This window comes from Phacochoerus africanus, chromosome 2, assembly GCF_016906955.1.
Source record: "Phacochoerus africanus isolate WHEZ1 chromosome 2, ROS_Pafr_v1, whole genome shotgun sequence".
Lineage (NCBI taxonomy): Eukaryota > Metazoa > Chordata > Mammalia > Artiodactyla > Suidae > Phacochoerus > Phacochoerus africanus.
Window position 1 is genome coordinate 82738767 of NC_062545.1, and position 21196 is coordinate 82759962.

A 21196-nucleotide genomic window follows, 5' to 3' on the forward strand; every position below is an offset into this window, starting at 1 on the left:
TATTCTATAAATGCTTTATAAATGCCCAGTTAGGTCAGAATAATCATCTTATGTATTGTGACTAATTTTTGTCTGCCTGTTCTATCAGTTGTGAAAAGAAATGTTTTTAAATATCTAATTCTAAATATGGATTTATCTATTATCCTTTTATATCTTCCAATATTTATTTTGTATTTTGAATGTATGCAATCAGGCATGTATATACACTGAGGATTATTATATCTTTCTATTGAATTGACCATTTTATCACTGTTAAAAGCTCTTTATATGTGAGAAAAATTTTTGCCTTAAAGTCTTTTTTTCTGATATTTAGCCACAGCTATAATTTTTTGTTTGTTTGTTTGCTTTTTTAGGGCCACACCTACGGCATATGGAGGTTCCCAGGCTAGGGGTCAAATCGGAGCTACAGCTGCCAGCCCACACCACAGCCACAGCAATGCCAGATCCTGATTTTTAAGCTTTTTGTGGTTAGTGTTTACATGGATATGGTATTTATGTTTCTATCATTTTACTTTCAACTGTTCTGTGTCTTAATATTTAAAGTTTGTGTCTTATAAGAACATTGTCAGATCTGTTTTTTAGTTGGTCTAATAGCACCTGCCTTTTAGTTAGGACGTTTAGTCCTTTCACATTTAATGTAATACTGACATGGCTTTAAGTCTATCATTTCAGTATTTATTTTCTCTTTATCCCATATGCCTTTGTTCTTCCTTTACTGCCTTTTTTGAGTTAATCAAAATTTTCCCTCCTATTTTATCTATTCCCTTATATTAACTTAAGATGTTTTGATGATTGAGGGAATAAATTACTAACTCACAAAACCTTATGCACCAAAATTCACATAGTCACATTTCTTAAGTTTATATTTTGCATTATGGCTATTATTTTTGTGTGTGCGTGAAACAATTTGGTCTCTATTATAAAATATATGGGGTGGTGCCTATGTATAGGGGTGTATATGTGTGTGTGAGAGAGTAGGTATGTGTTGTACACATGTGAATGTGTTCCATATGTGTGTACATGTGTGTACAAACATTTATGCTTGCACATGTGTCTGCATGTATACTGTGTCATGTATGTGTTGCTTTAATTCTTTTTTTTTTTTTTTGCTTTTTTAGGGCCACATCTGCTGCATATGGAAGTTCCCAGGCTAGAGGTCTAATCGGAGCTACAGCTGCTGGCCTACACCACAACCACAGCAACACCAGATCCCCCACCCACTGAGTGAGGCCAGCTCATGGATACTAGTCGTATTCGTTTCCTCCACACCACAATGGGAACTCCTAATTCCTAAATAAATAAGTGATGGGTTTTACGAGCACGTTTCATAATTTAATGATATCACTTCATTAATTTCTGAGTACAATGAATTCATTAAATGATAACATACTGTTCTATCAGAATAAATGGTTCTGTCAAACTGTTTTAACTTGTAAGAATTTAACTCAAGTATTTGAAGAAAACAGTTGCCCATTTCATAAAATCTCTCAAAGGGACAGATGTGAATAATGTCCTAACTTAATTCAGTACATATTTCCATAAATTCTTACAACAAAATTCATGGAACACAGTAAGATATCACATCAGCCATTTCTAGTGTGGGAGAAACGTAAGCTGTTTTGGTTTCATGTCAACTTTTTTTTTTTTTTTCGACAGATTTCTTAAAGAAATACCTTCATCTCCCTCTTGAACTTTGGAAAGCTTTGGGGGAAGGGAAGCTTTAAGAAATATTTCGGGCAGACTGCCTGGGGAACTTACTTCCCCTGGTAATTGATATGATCCCAGTTTATAGCATGCAGGTATGATGCAAGTCTGTGCATGTCTGGAGACTATGTCTAACCAAGGATTTTCGTAGTGAAGTAGTAAAACTGAACTCTATGGAATTTTGAGAAATAATTCGGTGAGTTATAATTTAACTAAAGTCTCTTTGATATGACTGGGTCCTTCTCTATGAACAGCAATTATATTAATTTCTTTTACCTTGATGTTGTTGGCACTGTGATAAAGACAAGAATATATAGTTGTTCAATGCATGAACTCACAGATTGTAAGTATGTGTAGTTCTGGGTATTTTGCCAGGCACAGTGGGTAATCTGAAATGAAAAAGTCCAAGTTACTGCCCAAGGAAGACTCAGTCAAGTAGAGGGAGCTGCATTATGAACACAAATAACCATGGGATAAGGTCAAAAGTCACCTGCACCTTAAATCTGAACAACAGAGGCTTGGATAGATCAGAGAATGCCTCGTGAAGGAGGGGATGTTTGAGTTTGACCCTGAAGGATGGGTAGAAAATTGATAGCTATTTATGAAATGGACAGTGTTTTTAAGGGCAGACACATGGCCAAAGGTGCAGTGGTGCAGTGATGGGAACAATTCGCTTCTGTTGATATATGAAGTATGAGTAGGAAAGTAGTGATAGATAGTTCAGGGAAGATAAAATGAACCACACCCAGGAAAGTGTTCAATGCCAAGCTATCATCGTTACTAATTGAACACCTTTTGGAGTTCCCTGGTGGCCTAGCAGTTAAGGATCTAACATTATCATTGCCATGACTAGGGTCGCTGCGATGCCATGGGTTCAGTACCTGGCCTGGGAACTTCTGAATGCTGTGGCCAAAAAAAAAAAAAAAAAAAAAAATTAACTTTTCTTTCTTTTTTTTTGTCTTTTTGCTATTTTTTTGGGCTGCTCCCGTGGCTTATGGAGGTTCCCAGGCTAGGTGTCAAATCGGAGCTGTAGCCACTGGCTTACGCCAGAGCCATAGCAACGTGGGGTCCGAGACGCGTCTGCAACCTACGCCACAGCTCTCGGCAACGCCGCAACGCCGGATCGTTAACCCACTGAGCAAGGGCAGGGACCGAACCCACAACCTCATGGTTCCTAGGCGGATTCGTTAACCACTGCGCTATGACGGGAACTCCCTTAAAAAATTAATTTTTTATTATTCCCCTCACTGTGTGTTAAAAATAAGACCAGCTGCTGGGTAGACATAAAGAAGAATGAAACATGGTCTCTATGTTTATACAAAATTAAATACAGTCAGTTCCCCCAATTTTATTTTATATTCTCAAATTTTGTTAAATATAGTTTATTTACAATGTTGTGCATTGGTTCTCCCAATTTTGTCTTCACTCTCTCAAACTTTATAAATATTCTGGTTTTAAAAAATGCTTTGTTTATATTTAGTTATATTTAAGTTTGTAATTTATTAAATTATATTTACCTATCATTTACATTGGTATTAACTGGAAAGCTGGTACAAACAGCAAAACAGTTTTCCTTTGACCTGCCTATGGCTACCTTTATCTGTATCACCTACCTATAGTACTTGTTATTTACTGAGTTTTAGTCTGCCAAGGTCATAGGGATTTCCATAACCTTTCTTCTCCTCCCTTAATTTTTAAGCATGTAGCTCTGCATGAGCCAAATATACTAGCCAATCTGTAACATTAAATATCTAGGATCTGTTTGGCCACTACCTGGCATTGACCTTCTAGTCTCTATTCTCTCTAGTTCTAGTCTGTGGTAGGTGGAAGTTGGCTCCCCAAATTCCTGACTTCTGGTGTACACACAATTTCTTCCAGTTATCCACTCAGACATTGTCTAGGTGTTGCCATGAACTGCACATGTACTTAAGGTCCCAAATCAGTTGACCCTACACTTTGATTGAAAGCTTGTCTGAGTGGGCTTGACCTAATCATATGAGTCCTTTCAATCCTATTCAAGGTAAGAGATAGAGGGAATCAGAGAGACTTTAAACATGAGAAGTTCACAAGGGAGAAAATCTCAGATGATGACTTTGAAGATAGAGGGGGTCAGGTGGTGTGGCATAGGAGTGGCCTCTGTTTGCTGAGAGTGGCCCCTGGCTGACAGCCAGCAAGGAAAAGGGAGCCTCAGTCCTACAGCTGCAAGGAACTGAATTTTGCCAACAGCCTGAATGAGCTTAGAAGAGGAGCCTTCCCCAGGGCCTTGAAGACACGAACTCAATCTGGTCAATACTTTGATTTCACCCTTTGAGATCCTGAGCAGAGAAGTGCCATTTGGTGCCTGGACCTCTGACTTTTTTTTTTTTTTTGGCCATGCCCGTGGCATGTGGAAGTTCCCAGGCCAGGGATCGAACCCACATCATAGCAGCAACCCAAGCAACAGCAGTGACAACACTGAATCCTTTAACCCACTGAGCCACCAGAGAGCTCCATGTGCCTGGACTTCTGATCTGCTAAAACATGAGCTAATCAATGGGTGTTGTTTTCAACTGGTAATTTTTATGTGGCAAAAGAAAACTCAGACATGGCCCATTTCTCCTACATCTTCACCCCCTCCCCCTTAGTCAGCACAATCTATTGCCTACACATCATCAGGCATTCCTGGTAGAGAAAACAATTTGCTTATAGACCACATGTTCATTTTTGCCAGGAATATTTTACTGGTACCCCTCTCAGAGAGTACCCTCCAGCAAGGGGCAGTCGAGTTTCTAAAATGTTCCTTTTTATCTTTTTTTTTCAAATGTTACAAAGTATTTCAGACATATGAAAAAGTCTAGAAAATATTATGACCAACCTCATTGTATCAATATCTAAGCTAAGAAAATATTACTTACCCATGTGAAATCCCCATATAGTCTGCCTCAATCCTATTCCCCTCGCTTCTTCACCAGATAGAATCCCTATCTTGAATTTGATGTTTCTCATTCCACACATGGTTTTACACTTTGACATTTTGCATCCACAAATAATATATAATACTCTTTCATAATTTTTTTTAACTTTATGTAAATAGTATCATGCTGTCTGTGATTTTCTGCATCTGTTTTTTTTTCCCCACTCAGTGTTATGTTTTGTTTGTATGCTTGTTTGTTTTTGGCTGCACCCATGGCATATGGAAGTTCCCAGGCCAGGGATCAAATCCAAGCCATAGCTATGACCTATGTCATAACTGCAGCAACATCAGATCCTTAACCCACTGTTCCACAGTGATAACTCCTCCGTGTTATGTTTTTGAGAACAGTATTATTTTGTTTGGGCCCCTAGTATCCCTGGCTTAATGCCTGGCAGTTTTACCCTCCTACAGGAATTTTTTTTATATTTTATTTTATTTTATTTTCCCACAGCAAGGGGATCAAGTTATCCTTACATGTATACATTACAATTACATTTTTTCCCCACCCTTTGTTCTGTTGCAACATGGGTATCTAGACAAAGTTCTCAATGCTACTCAGCAGGATCTCCTTGTAAATCTATTCTGTGTCTGATAAGCCCAAGCTCCCGATCCCTCCCACTCCCTCCCTCTTCCATCAGGCAGCCATAAGTCTCTTCTCCAAGTCCATGATTTTCTTTTCTGAGAAGATGTTCATTTGTGCTGGATATTAGATTCCAGTTATAAGTGATATCATATGGTATTTGTCTTTGTCTTTCTGGCTCATTTCACTCAGTATGAGATTCTCTAGTTCCGTCCATGTTGCTGCAAATGGCATTATGTCATTCTTTTTTATGGCTGAGTAGTATTCCATTGTGTCATACAGGAATTTATAAGGATGTTGGGGGGAATGACAAATGGGCACCAATGAATACAAAATAAAGTTAATACATGGAGAGGGCCAAAGGAGTCCCCAGTAGGAGGACTTGGCTTAGAAATGAAGCAAGAGTAAAGCAAAAAGGATGGATTGGGCTTTATATTGGATAGTGAGTGGGCCTAGGGAAGCGTCTTCTGCACAGCCTAGGAGTTTATAAGGTTTGAACTTCCCACTGGGGCCCAGGAATAAGTGATGTGCACTGACCCTCTTTTCTAAGTTGCCCAGATTTGGGACAGGCAGGCAAAAAGGGTGACAAGCTAACAGTCTGTCAATAGTCGACCATCAGAAATGGAGTAAGCCTATTCATTGCTGCCATGTTGGGAGAGATAGCTGGTTAGCTTATTTTTTATGGCATTAGATTCTTTTGTGGTTATATCACTATTCATCTCTTCCTCTTTTAATAAATATTTAGGTTATTTCTAATTCTTAGCTATTTCAAACAGTGCTGTGGAACATTCTGGTTTGTGAGTCTAGGCATGTGTGGAAGAGTTTCTCAGGGTATATATTTGCGAATAGAATTGCTGGGTCATAGCCATGCATATTTTCAACTTCACTAGATTCTTTCAGTCACTCTCTAAAGTGGCGCTACGTGTTCACACTTTCTAGATGTGTATGAGGTTCTTGTTTCTTCATGTCCTTCCCAATACTTGGTATTGTTGGACTTTTTCTCAATCCAATGGGTGTGACGTAAAATCTCATTTTAAAAATTTACATGTCTTATTTACCAATTACCAAAACAATTCTTATATTTATTGTACATTGAAGTCTCTTGTGCCATGAAATGACCCCCTGTCCTGCCCTTTGATCTTGTTTCTATTGAAATATTTGTCTTTTTAAAACAACCACCATATGAGATCACTTATATGTGTAATCTAAAACATGGCACAAATAATATTTTAAAAAGAATACATATATGTGTGACTGAGTCACTTTGCTACAGAAGAAATTGGCACTTTTTTCACATTCTTTTCCATTATCATTTATTACAGGATATTTACTATAATTCCCCATGCTATACAGTAGGACCTTGTTGTTTATCCATTCTATATATAATAGTTTGCATCTGCTAATCCCAAACTTCCAATCCTTCCCTCCCCCACCCACTTTCCCCCTTTGGTAACCATAAGTTTGTTCTCTATGTCAGTGTGTCTGTTTCTGTTTTATGAATAAGTTTATTCATATCATATTTTAGATTTCACATATAAGCAATATCATATAGTATTTGTCTTTCTTTTTTTGACTTATTCACTTAGAATGATAATCTCTAGGTCCATCCTTGTTGCTGAAAATGGCGTTATTTCATTCCTGTTTATGGCTGAGTAATATTCCATTGTATGTATTTACCACATCTTCTTTATCCATTCTTCTGTCAATGGAAACTTAGGTTGTTTCCATGTCTTGGCTATTGTGAATAGTACTGCTACAAACAGAGGGGTGCACTATGTTCAAATTAGAAGTTTCTCTGGAAATACAAATGTATAATATTTTGAAAAGAGAGTCTCCCTTGTTTTTCCTCAAAATTATTTTGGCAATTCTTGGTCCTTTGCTTATTCATATGGAATTTAGGGTAATATGGATTAACTTTCAACAAAAGTAAAAAGGAGAACTGGTGTCTTTATGTTATTGAGACTTCTTGTCCATGAATATTTATTTCTTTAATATCTTTCAAAAAGTTTTTCATTTTTCTATTATGAACATCTTACACATATTTATCAAAGATTTATTTCTAGATAACTTATAGGTTTTGTTGCTATTATAAGTAATATCTTTAAAAGTTATATTTCTGAACCATTTGTTGGTTTGGGAAATGCAGTTGGTTTGCATAATCATTTAACCATTGGTTCCTTTGGATATTTTTATGTAGAAAAGCATATAAGTTGAAAATAATGACAGTTTTATGACTTTTTTCCTAATCTTTAATCTGTTATATAATAGCTACATATATGTGGTATTACTACATATAATATAGTTTAATATAGTATATGGTATACTAATGTATAGGTATGCAGTATGTGGTCTAGTATACCTTATATATAGTATTATTATAGCAATATTATATAATAATATAGTAATTGTATATATTATATAATTATATGAGGTACAGAAGAAAAGCTGTCAAACTTGTAAAGGGCTATCTGTGATTATTTTTTAGTGATAAGCCCAGGAGCTGGTTTACGTAGCTATAATCAATAATTTACTACTAGAATTTGACCTGTGAATACATTTCAATATTTGCCTGAAATAAAACTGAGTATGCTGTTTATCAGTATCCATTAATTTGGGCTCTGCCCTTTAAGTCAGTTTTCTAGAAATGGTAATAAGTTTGTATTGACCCAACTCAACTTTACTGTTAAATGTTCCTTAGGACCAGAGACATAGGATGAAATACGAAATATAAAAGTACAATGCATTTGTCTGCTCAGGAATTCCCTAAAAACATATCCTAGACTAGGTGGTTTAAACAACAGGAACTTACTTTCTCAAAATTCTGGAGGCTTCAAGTCCCAGATCAAGGTTCAGCAAGATCTGGTGAGCTCCATCTTCTTGGCCTGCAAATGGGTGACTTTTTGCTGTGTCTTCACAGGGTGGAGAGTGAGTGAGCTCTCTGGTGTCTCTTCTCTTAAGGACACTAATCCCCATGGATCAGAGCCCCACCCTTAAGACCTCCTGTATCTGCTGATTACTTCCTTACTCCAAATACAGGCACACTGGGTGTTGAGGCTTCAATAATGGATTTGGGGTGGGAGAGGATACAAACATTCAGTCCTTAAGGTAAGTATTTAAATATCTCCACCTAACTTATTTTCCAGGTTAACTTGTCCTCTCCATTCCTTTTATAAAAGGCATATATCCTTATAGCCTGACAAATGCTCCTAGCTAGAAGGTCACTCACTCATATGCTCCAAACTCCTCTTCCCACACGTTGAGTGGTCAGTTTTGGTGATTCCAAGTTTGTTCATGTCTATTGAACTTTTTGGTGTATTTGTGTAATTTAATTGAATATAATGCAAACTAATAAAATGAATGAAAAGCAAAAGAGGCCTTCTTTCTATGAAAACTAAATTGGCAATTCCCAGAAAGATTCAGTATTTAAATAAGTGTTGTAAAAATAGTTGACAAGACAGTTGTAAGAGATTGGGAAATAGTAAATGAAAATCTAGGATTTGCACCAAAATTGTTTCCTGATTGTCTTTGGTTTTCCTTCCACTTTAATAAGACCAAAACTGGATATCATTGCAAATATGTTCTATATATTGCTTGTGCAAAGATCTGGTTGCAGATCCCCCAAATCAGCAGACTCAAAGAGTAGACATTATGGAGTTCCTGCCGTGGCTCAGTGGTTAACCACTCAACTAGCACACATGAGGACACAGGTTCCATCCCTGGCCTTGCTCAGTGGATTAAGGATCCTGCATTGCTGTGAGCTTTGGTCTAGGTCACAGATGTGGCTCGGATCCAGAGTTGCTGTGACTGTGGCTGCAGCATAGGCTGGTAGCTCTGATTTGACCCCTAGCCTGGGAACCTGAATATGCCGCAGGTGCAGCCCTAAAAAGACACACACACAAAAAAGAATGGCCATCTGTATATCACTTATAACTGGAATCTAATATCCAGCACCAATGAACATCTCCACAGAAAAGAAAATCATGGACTGGGAAAATAGACTTGTGGCTACCTGATGGGAGCAGGAGGGAGTGGGAGGGATCGGGAGCTTGGGCTTATCAGACAAAATTTAGAATAGATTTACAAGGAGATCCTGCTGAGTAGCATTGAGAACTATATCTAGATACTCATGTTGCAACAGAACAAAGGGTGGAGGAAAAAATGTATACATGTAAGGATAACTTGATCCCCTTGCTGTACAATGGGAAAAAATAAATTAAAAAAAATCAAAAACAAAGAAAGAATGGACATTATTGAGGGCTGACATGGCAGTGCATTTACATGTTTCACATTAAGATAAAATGTTATGGTATGCTCTTTAAAAAATATTTTTAAAAGTGCCTTTATTGACCAACTGCTTTTCCCAATCATGTCAAAAAAACACATTCTCTTGTGCCGCTGACCAAGGCTACTTTGGGGTCATAATTAGTACACTGTTGATTGACGTAAAATCTAAGCCACAGACAAAACTCAAGTCTTCAACATTGTCTCTCTTGTTTGCTTAGCTCAGCGGCCGGCCACTGACACGTATAGAGGAGCTTTGTGCAAGCACCAATTATCAAAAGGCTGTGCTTTCATCCACACCATTAATTTCTGAAGGCAGAAGAGAGCATGGTGAGTGCATGTAGAAACACTGCTGCACAAAATCTAGGACAAATAATTCTAGGAAAGATGATCCTCTAAAGACCTTAATTTCTTAACCTGGGCCCCTGTCACGTATATCAAGTATAACAAATACGAATATGCTTTAGAGGTAAGTCTTACTTTTCATCCCAGAAGTTCACGTTTTTCTCTTTTTTTTTAAGTTTTATTGAAGTGTATTTGCTTTACAAAGCTGTGATCATTTCTCCTGTATGACGAAGTGATTCTGTTATACGTACCTGCACATCCATTCTTTCTCAGACTATTTTCCCACACAAATTATCACAGAATATTGTGTAGTTCCTTGTGCTATACAGCAGGTCCCTGCTGACCATCCATTCCATATATAATAGTGTGCATATGCCAATCCCAAACCCCCAGTCCAACCATCCCCCAAATTTTTCTATAAATGCTTTCCTTTGTCTGGACAGCACTACAGTAGGACAAATAGCAATCAACTTATGTTTTTATTTTCCATTAGGGACATCATACAGAAAAGGAGACACCCCCCCACCCTGTTTACTCTGATTTTCCTATGATTCTACTGGTCCCAGTCTTACTGCATCTCCTCCATGAGGCCCACATATTCAGAAAGTTCTCAGCACATTCAGGTTCACCAGACCCAGCTTGTGACCTTCCACATGTTGACTGCCTGCTGCTCTCTCTATAGAGACTGTTTTAAACAGCTGTTGGCAACTGCTTCTCCTTAGTGTCCCTACTCCTACTTAATCCAAACAGGACAGAGGTTGAGAACAAGGAGACAGTGGACTTCAGCTAAAATCTGGCAGAACAATGATTGCTCTAACTGCTAACTAGTGTGACGCTGCTGACTGTAATGTTTATAGACTCTTATGTTATCAGCATCATCATGACAACTACATTAAGTTGACTAAAAAAAAAAAAAAAAAAAAAACCACCACTCTGAACTCTAACTGGAATGGACAGGTTTTGTTCAACAGGGGGTGATATGAATTATGTTCATTAAGGTTACTCTCTGTGACTGGTGCCAGAGGATTGTCTAAAGGAAAATGACTTGGGCTTGGAGAGCCCCTAATTGGAAAAGCGGCACTGAGAACTTTCTAAATTGGTGTGAAGACAGTGATAGAACAAAAGACTCTAAGATCTGGAAGGCACATGGGAATCCATCTAGTCCAAAAGCTTATTTTACAGATTAAGTAAGAGCCAACGTGTTTCCTACCAAGAATACCACTGACGTTGGGGCAGGATGGTACTTTGCTCTGAGGAACCATCCCACACGCTGCAGGATGTTGAAGCATTCCTGGCACCTGCCTATTAAATTCCAGGAAGCTCCAGTCATCACAACAACTGCAATGCCCCCACCAACTTCCCAGTGTGCCTGAGGGAGTTGTACCCTCCTTGATGAGAACCTCTGAGCCAAATTGCTCAGGGACAACCAGGAAACCTCTGCTAACACAGCTGATTCACTGACAGTGCTTCTTAGACTTTAATGTGTGTGAGAATCAACTAGACAAATTGCTAAAAATGCAGACTCTGGGAATTCCCCCTGTGGCTCAGTGGGTTAAGGATTAGGCATTGCCACAGCTGTGGTATAGGTCAAGGCTACGGCTTGATTTCAATCCCTGGCCCAGGAACTTCCATATGCCTTGGGTGCAGCCAAAAAAAAAAAAAAAAAATTACAGAGTGAAGAGCAAGATTCTGCATTTCAAACCTGCTTATAGGTAAAGCCAAGACTTTTAGTTTGCAAATCCCAATTTGAGTGACAGGAGCTCAGGGATCTAAATGAGAGGATGTCTAAACTGTCTTGGTTTCCTTACAAGATTCACTGCCCACCCACAGCTATGGCTGTGGAATGCCACAAAGGGAACCTGCTCCCTGTACGAGCTCCTTGGGAGGTCGGTTCCTGCTTTGCCTTGAGGACTGTGCCTTAGGCTGATCTTCCTCCTGGGTGACCTGATAGTCAACTCTGCCTTTACCTCTCTGCATGATAGGCTTCAGAGCCCAACTTTATTTATTTATTTATTTTGCTTTTTAGGGCCATACCCACAACATATGGAAGTTCCCAGGCTAGGGGCTGAACTGGAGCTACAGCTGCCAGCCTACACCACAGCCATAGCAACGTGGGATCAGAGCTGCATCTGTGACCTACACCAAGGCTCACAGCAATGCCGGATCCTTAACCCACTGAGCGAGGCCAGTGATCCAACCCAAGTCCTCATGGAAAATAGTTGGATTCATTTCTGCTGCGCCACAATGGGAACTCCCAGAGCCCAATTTTATATAAGTCCCTCTCTTAGAGTCCTATGCCCTCCCCTGTCCAGCTGTGGCTCCTGGAAGCCCACCTGAAACCAAAACCAAGACACCTGCGTATTAGGTTAGCTGGTGGGGGTGAGTGGGTTCTGGGAGAGCCTAGGAGCTGTTATTTGTCTCAGTGACAGAGCTGCCCAGAGCCTGGGCTTCCTGATTCCTACTCAGAGATCTTGATTCCCTTCTGTTCCTACCTTAAGCGAAACTATGTGTCACTCAGCACATTTGTTTAACTTACAGGAAACTGCCACCCACTCTGCCTTAGTAAGAAGGTTCCTTATGGATGAGCTTCCTGGCTGATCAGCCATGTTGAGAACCCTTGTAACATAGAGCAAGGGGCATAATGAGAAGTCCTCACAGGTATTCTTTTTAATTTTTTTCCCACTAGTGGCACTTGGAAGTAGTTGGTAGGAAGATTTTGAGATGGGTCCATCCTCTGCCATGATAAAACAATGAAATATAAAGGAATTCAATTACTAGTCATAGAAAAGCAGCTCCATATTCTCCACTCTCTTTTCTGGTTCCCTCCATCCCTTTTCAACCAAAGAAACAAGTCAGAAGGCCAAGCCAGACATTTGATGAGAAACAAGCTCATCCGTAATTCCAGAATGTCTATCTTTGCCTGAGTTCCCCTAAAATCAGAATCTGAGACCAACATTTGTATGATTCTAGCTTATTTGAGAATAGAGACTTCCATGGAAGCAGGGCAGATGGGAAGGTCAGGGGAAGTCAGAGAGTGAGGGAAAGAAGAATAAGGATACACTTTCAAGTTGGTCTCAGCTACAGGTGACAGTGCTGGAGTCCACCTGGACCTTGGGGAGTGACCTGAGAACTCTCTGACTAGAATATGAAAGGAAGTGAGCCACCATTGAGTCACACAGGGGTGCTGACTCCTCTGAACTTCCAGGTTGTACAAGTATGAGTGTCCACCAAGTTCGTAAAAGAGCTAAGAGCCAGTCAAAATCTGTGAGGAAACCTAGAGCAGGAGGTGGGGTTGAGTGAAATTGTAAGTGGTGCCTAAGAGGCAGTGATCCGTGAACTGATGGCAGATACTGGGAACAGCTCTGAGAGTCCTAGAAAATGGAGACATCCCATTGGCGAGTCTTTGGCATGCCAAGCAGTGGCTCTTATCTTTACATGGGAGCTATACTTTCTGAAAGTCATGCTTCCAATGTGCATTTTGTAATCCTGCATCTTCACAGCAAGGGGAGTCAGGAAACTTGGCTCTTAGAGAATCACAGACTCATTTTAGACCATTTCCCAAGTGTCGGTTTCTCGTGGTCAACTTTTGAGTTTAGAAAGATTGGCCATAAAAACAGTTTTAGAAAAGTGGACATGCACATGCAAAGTAATGAATTTGGGCCCTACTTACACCATACACAAAAATTAACTGAAGACTGATCAAAGACCTAAACATAAGAGCTAAAACTATAAAACTCTTAGAAGAGGAGTTCCCATCATGGCTCAGCAGAAACAAGTCTGACTAGTATCCAAGAGGATGCGGATTTGGTACCTGGCCTCACTCAGTGGATCGGGGAGCCCTGAGCTGTGGTGTAGGTCGCAGACACAGCTTGGATCCTACATTGCTGTGGTTTTGGTGTAGGCCAGCAGCTGTAGTTCTGATTCGACCCCTAGCCTGGGAACTTCCATATGTTGCAGGTGCAGCCCTAAAAAGCAAAAAATAAAAAACTAAAACTCCTAGAAGAAAACAAAGAGGAAAAACTTCATGACATTGAATTTGTAGTTATTTCTTGTCTGTAATACCAAAGACAGGCAAAAAAAGTAAAAATAAATAAATTGGACTACATCAAAATTAAAAATTTCGGAGTTCCCGTCGTGGCGCAGTGGTTAACGAATCCGACTAGGAACCATGAGGTTGCGGCTTCGGTCCCTGCCCTTGCTCAGTGGGTTAACGATCCCGCGTTGCCGTGAGCTGTGGTGTAGGTTGCAGACGCGGCTCGGATCCCGCGTTGCTGTGGCTCTGGCGTAGGCCGGTGGCTACAGCTCCGATTCAACCCCTAGCCCAGGAACCTCCATATGCCGCGGGAGCGGCCCAAGAAATAGCAACAACAAAAAAGACAAAAGACAAAAAAAAAATTAAAAATTTCTATGTATCAAAGGACTCTCAACATGGACTAGAAGGAAAATATTTGTAAATTATATATCTAATAAGGTGTTGGGATCTGGAATATGTAAAGAATTATAACTCAACAACAAAGAAAACCACTCGGTTTTAAAATGAGCAAAGGACTTGAAGAAATATATCCCAGAAATATATCTTCCCACAAATGGAAGAAAAAAAAAAAAAGAACACATGAAAAGATGCCTAACACACCCCTCTAGGGAAATACAGATCAAACCACAATGAGATACCACATCATAGCCATTAGGATGGCTTCTCTGTTAGTTTGTTATGGCTGCCATAAGAAGATACCACAAGCTGGGGAGCTTAAACAGCAAAACTTTATTTTCTCACAATTCTGGAACCTGGAAGTCCTAAGGCGTTGGCAGATTTGGTTTCTTCTGAGGCCTCTCTCCATGGCTGGCAGACAGCAGCCTTTTCACTGTGTCCTCACCTGGCCTTTCCTCTATGTGTGTGCTCATCTTTGGTTTCTCTCTGGATGCCCTCCTCTCCTTTTCTTATGAGGACACCAGTCAGACTGGATTAAGGCTCACCCATAACAGCTTCATTTTAATTTAATTACCTCTGAAAGGTCTCATCTCAAAATATGGTTATATTCAGATACTGGTTGGGACTTCAACATATGAATTTTCAGGCACATAATTCAGTCCATAATTCAGTCCATTCAGCTACTCTCAGAAAAACAGAAAATAACAAGTGTTGACAAGAATGTGGAAAAATTGGAACACTTGTGCCCTGTTGACTGAAATGCTAAGCAGCAGATACTGGGGAAAGTAGTATCGTGATCTTCCAAAAAAATTAAAAATAAAATTACCTATGATTTGGTGCTTCCGCTTTTGTGGATATACCTAAAAATTTGAAAGAAGGGTCCTGAAGAGATTTTTGTCCACACACGTTCATAGGAGAATTTTTTACAATAACCACAAGCTGGAAGTAACTCAAGTGTCCATCGAGGGGTGAATGGATAAATAAAATGTGGTGTATGGATTCACAGGAGCAGTATTCAACCATCAAGAGAAAAGAAATGCTGACACCAGCTACAGCACGAATGGTCCTTAAGGACATTATGCTAAGTGAAGTAAGCCAGTCACAAAAAGACAAAGACTGTATGATTCACTTATATGACACAGTCAAGTTCATAGAGACAGAAAGTAGAATGATGGATGCTAGGGGAGAGGGTGAATGGGAGGGCAGGGGGATGCACAGGGAATTGTTTAATGAGTGTAGAGTTCCAGTTTTGCAAGTTGAAAGATTTGTGGAGGTTGGTTGCACAATAGTATGAATGTACTTAACATCCCTGCACTGTATACTTGAAAATGGTTAAGATGGTAAGTTTTGTGTTATATATATTTTGCTGCAGTTGAAAATAGATAAAACTAAATAAACAAAATATAGCTATGCAGGTGCTGGAGGAGGAAAGGCATCAGGAAATGGATGGGATGCTGGAAAAATGGATGAGGGAACATGAGCAGGTGGGAATTTTTAAGCCCTTATAAAACTGTTTCATTACGAAAAGGGAATGTTTTTGAACTACTACATCTAACTGATAAAAAATGGTCTGTTAAGTGTTCTCTTTTCAGTTGTGCAGAAGTCTGCTGCAAAGGCAGGAACGAACCTTGTCAGTCTTGATCTCTTCCCCAGGCTTTGCTCATCAGGCTGTGCTCCATGGTGCTTAGAATCAGACAATTCACTGCAAGGGCAATGAAAAGAAGTGCCCCCTAGGGGTTCAGGGGTCCCTACAGGGTTCTCTCTGAGAACTGCTAGTTCAGGAGCCTGATGCACTTTGCCCAGTTGTACTTAAATTAGTAATGAGAACAGCATAAAGATGTCAGCTTGGCAAGCCACTCAAGCAAATTGGAAAAATCTGGAAAGATGGTTATATTGGTGGTAGTTGTTAATTCTCTCAGACCTCTAATGTATGTTGTTACCTAACATGCATGTCATCTTTGACAGCTACCAGAAACCAAAAGTCGTGGCCTGTGGAAAACAGCAGGGAAGTGGGAAAAGCAAAACCCTTACAAAATCGTTTTATGATTTAAACAGACTGATTTTCCTTTTGGATATTGCTGATGTCTCTGCCATCTGACATTCACTCCTAAGATTTGACAAACAATATTTAATCGTCTCCAAAGACATAAATAAGATGGTATGTAATTCATTTTAATTCTATTTTATTAACTTTTAAGTTAATCAATTTTTAGGTTGATAAATAATAGTTTTCCTTATAAAATTATTATATAATAATCACAATAAATGTTAACAGTTATGAAGAGGCTAAAAGAGATGACAAAGCTCAGAATGAAGGGAAGAGAAATTCATTTAAACAACTACAACTTGAGTTCCTACTACACTCAGAGCTGTTGCTATACGTATTTGTTTAAAGCAATTGTTCCCATTGCTTTAAAAGTTCTTTATGAGCTTACTGTCAGGAAAGATTAATCCCATTTAGCGCAATACAATTTTTGTACAAAATGCAAAACTCAGTTTTAGCAGTGGTTTTTAAGAATCATAAATATACTTGAGCATGTGTAGATAACAGTAACTGCAATGGAAGGGTCTAGAATCATCTTATGTACTAAATAATTAAGAAACCCACCAATATTAACTTAGAGAAAATTTAAGAGACAGGTTTTCATGTTAAAGTACTTGAAGAGTTATTGTGTCAAAAATAAATTATAGTTCTATGACACCAGTGGTAGAAATACAGCCACTATGGATAGAAATTATACTAGAGAAACATTTTGGCTATTACAAAAATGAAAGTTCCTATAGCTAGTAGGAACTTTTAAGCACATACTAAGATCTACAAAATGCTATTTTATTTTCCTAACTCTACCAGATTTTATCTCAAGTTCCTAGTTACAGGGGGGAAAAATCATTTCAAGGCAAATTAAATCAGCTCTAGACTCCTTAAAAAGGGAACCTTTTTTCTTTCCTACAAATGCACCGTCCATGCACCCAGGCACAGGGGTTAGCTAGCAAGTCAAGAGCTGACCGTTCACAAACCACAGATGACAGATCCTCCAGGGAAAGGTGGGGGCAGTGGTGGCTCAAGATGGGCAGGGTCCAGGGACACTTAAAATCTCACACTCTTTCTTCTTCTCTATCTGCCTCTCCCTTCCCTCAGTTCAGAGGATCTTTATGGATTCAGGGGATATGAGGAGGTAGGATAGAGAGGAATTGGGTCACTTATTTATCTAGATCCTTCTAGAACTTGACGTTTCAAAGTCTTATTTTCTTTGAAGCGACCCATTTGAGGCAATGGAAGCTTCAGATTGCACTTCTAGCTGCCCTCATGGGTGAGAGTCTTGGGGTGAGAGGTTAACGAGAGAACCCAACATATATGGCAATAAAGTGTTCCTGGACTACCATTGATTGATACTCAGCTCAGATTGCCAGGAGTTGTTCTAGACATTTATATTTCATCCCCATGACAGCCCTGTGAAATAAATATTTTTATAGCCCCAATAATACCATTATCAAAACAAAACAAAATGTCATCACTAATATCACTAAAATATAGCCCACATTAAAATGTCCCCTATTATTCCAAAAGTGATTTTATACCATTTTTTTTAATCCAAGATCCAGTTAAATTTCCACATGGCATTTGGTAGTTAAATTTTTTTAAGCTTATTCTGATGATAATCTCTGAATCAGCTTATTACATTGAAGATTGCAAAATGCTGATTTTAAAATAATCAGTCCTGGAGTTTCGCTGTGGTGCAGTGGGTTAAGGATCCAGCATTGCTGCAGCTGTAGCATAGGTCACAGCTGCAGTCTGGATCTGATCCCTGACCTGGGAACTTCCATATGCCACAGGTACAGCCAAAAAAATAAAATAAAATAATCATTCCTCCTGTACTTACTTTCTGTTTTTTTTTAAATTATCTTCATAATTGTTTGAAGCTATAGAAACAGAGCAAAATATTTGTTTACATTTTATAAGTTTTTTTTTAAATGTACTTTTCCCCCTTGATTTATTGAGGAATAATTTGCATACAGTATTGTCTAAGTTTGAGGTATACAGTATAACGATTTGACTTATATACATCATGAAATGATTGCAATAGGTTTAGTGAACATTTATCATCTCATGTAGATACAGCATAAAAGAAATAGAAAAAAATATTTTCCTTGTGAGGAGAACTCTTAGGATTTACTCTCCTAACAACTTGCATTTATAACATACAGCAGTGTTATATTTATTATGTTGTACATTATGTCCCTAATATTATAACTGCAAGTTTGCACATTTTGACTACCTTCATCTAATTCCCCCTCCCTCCCCACCCTCCCACCCCACGAAACCACAAATGATCTCTTTTTCTATAAGTTTGTTTGTTGCTTGTTTTTGAAGTATAATTGACCTACAGCAGATATTTTAATTGCATTTTCTAGATGATGAAAGTGTCTTACAAGATTAACATCTCCAGTATCACAGCTTTAAAGAAGTAGGACTGGAATCTGAAACCATAACTGCCTGATCCAAAACTTGTGAGTTAATATTTTTAGTTCTACTGTGTGCCTGCCACTGCTGTGTGTACTAGGAATAAATCAGCTTTAAACCACTTTGCTCCCTTAGAACAGACTATGTCAGAGAATTGAAAAGCCTTGATCACCATAACCATTTAGGCAAGAATAGAAGGCCATTTTGGCTGAGATAGTTCCTATTAGACTGTAATCTATAGCATTCATTTCAAATAAACAAAACAGTTAGGCTTGAAAGAAATAATCATTTAATCCAACTACCCATGAATCAGAAGCATAATTTCCTTAATTTCATAAAATGCTTATAAGACTTTAGGTGCCTACTAATACTTATGAAACTGCACTAATGCTAAAACTGCAACAGAAACTGGGTGTGGTAATACTGTGGCTGATCATAAAGCCAATGAAAAAGACACGTTTCCAAATGAAGAGCTCCAATATTTGAACATTGGCTGAATTCTAGAGTCGTTTGACCTGCTCCAGGGTAATATTCGATCTCATAAAAAGGAGAGTTTATTAGAATATATGAGCAGTGGAGATGGGACATATGCAGACCATGGCTGAATTGCTTACTGGTTGCAACAGGCTCAGCCTGACGCTCTTTGGGGATGTGCCAGGAGAGATTTGCTTCAATTATGTAGTAATCATAAATGGCCCAATGTGCCATAGCCTCAGATGAACGATTGGATGTTGCTCCACCCTCCCGTTTCCAGAAATGGGTGACAGCTGCAAGTCACTGCATTTACTGTAGGTGCATTATAATGCAGGAATATACAGGAGATGGCTGATACTTCTGCACTCTGGCTTGTACCAGTGGGTGTACTGCTTTTATCATTAGCATACAGAGAACTGTTGATTTGAAAAATTGATAAATGTTTTTGAAAATTACAACACATAAAACATAATGGCAAGGTATCGCTCACCCTCCCCATATTTATAAGTGTGCCTAAGAGCACATTTTAAAACATAGCATATAAAATGCACATATGCAATACATGTTAACAACTACCACTAAATGTAATAAATAACATAGAAAACTATATTCGCTTCATCTGCTCATTTGTCATGTAACTACATTTTAGTTTCCATTTTGTGCTTCATTTTGTGTTCCTTGACTCCTAAAGGGGACAGGTGTAAATATCACGAGTAAATATCTATATGTTGTTGACTTGAAGTTGAACCCATTTGGACATCTTGAACCCGAACCCATTCCTGAATTCTAGATTCAAATATGCAGTGCCTTGTTGACACCCCCTTTTAAATTTAACTCTTATCCACTTTTCCAAACCCATTTTTCCCTAGAAATATCCCTCAAGCCATGAATCAGGGTCTTCCTTTCCCTACATCTCATACATTCACAAATCAGTTCCCCTTTCAAATATATCCTGGATCCATTTATCTCTCTTCTCTCTGTTCATCTCATCAATCTTTTCCTCTCTACTGCTAGCATGCTAGCACAAGCTTCCATCACACTTGCTCCAGATTTTTCTAATAGCTTCAAAGCTGCTTTCCTGTTGCCACAGACAACCAAAGTGATTAAAAATAGAGACAGAGAAATCTCTATTTATCTATCCATGATATTCTCACTCCTCTGCTTAAAATCCTTCCTGAGTTTCCACTGCCCTTGGAATAAAACTCTAACTCCTCCCCACTGCCTCTAAGGTCCCATGTGGCCTGATTCTCCTTCTCCGCACACATCTCAGACCACTCCCTGATCATTCACTCCAATTCAGTGACTCTATTCTGTAAACTTACCAAAACTCTTTCCACATCAAGGCATTTGCACATGTGCCCTCTGTCCTGAATGCTGTTTCTCCAGATCTTTGTATGACCACGGGAGCATTCATGCTCCAACTCAAATGCCTGCTCAGAGAGGTTGCCTGAGCTCCACACCTGAAACCAGATCCCTCACAGCCCACCACACTCTATCACATCACCCTGTTTGGATTAAACTTTAGTAATTTTTTAAATAAAATATTCTAGCATCTAATTTTTTACCCACTTACTGTCTCTCTCCCACCATTAGGATGTGAGCCCCCTAAAGGCAGAGATCTGTTTGTCCTGTTCACCTCTGTGTCCTCAGGGCCTGGCACAGTGCCTAGAATGTGGTGAACACACAATGAGAAATTAGTGAATGATTTGGCTTTTCCTAAGAGCACAAAGTATGTTTCAAGGTAAAATACCTACGTGGGATAGAGAGTCCATTTGCTTACTTATGATCAAAGATACAACCCAAAGACAGAGATAGCAAAGACTTCATCGTTTGATTTTTTTTTTCTTTTCCTTCCTTCCTTTTTCTTTTCTTTTCCTTTTTTTTTATTTTTTTTTTTTTTTTTTGTCTTTTTAAGGCTGCACCTGTGGCATATTGAGGTTCCTAGGCTAGGTGTCCAATCGGAGCTGT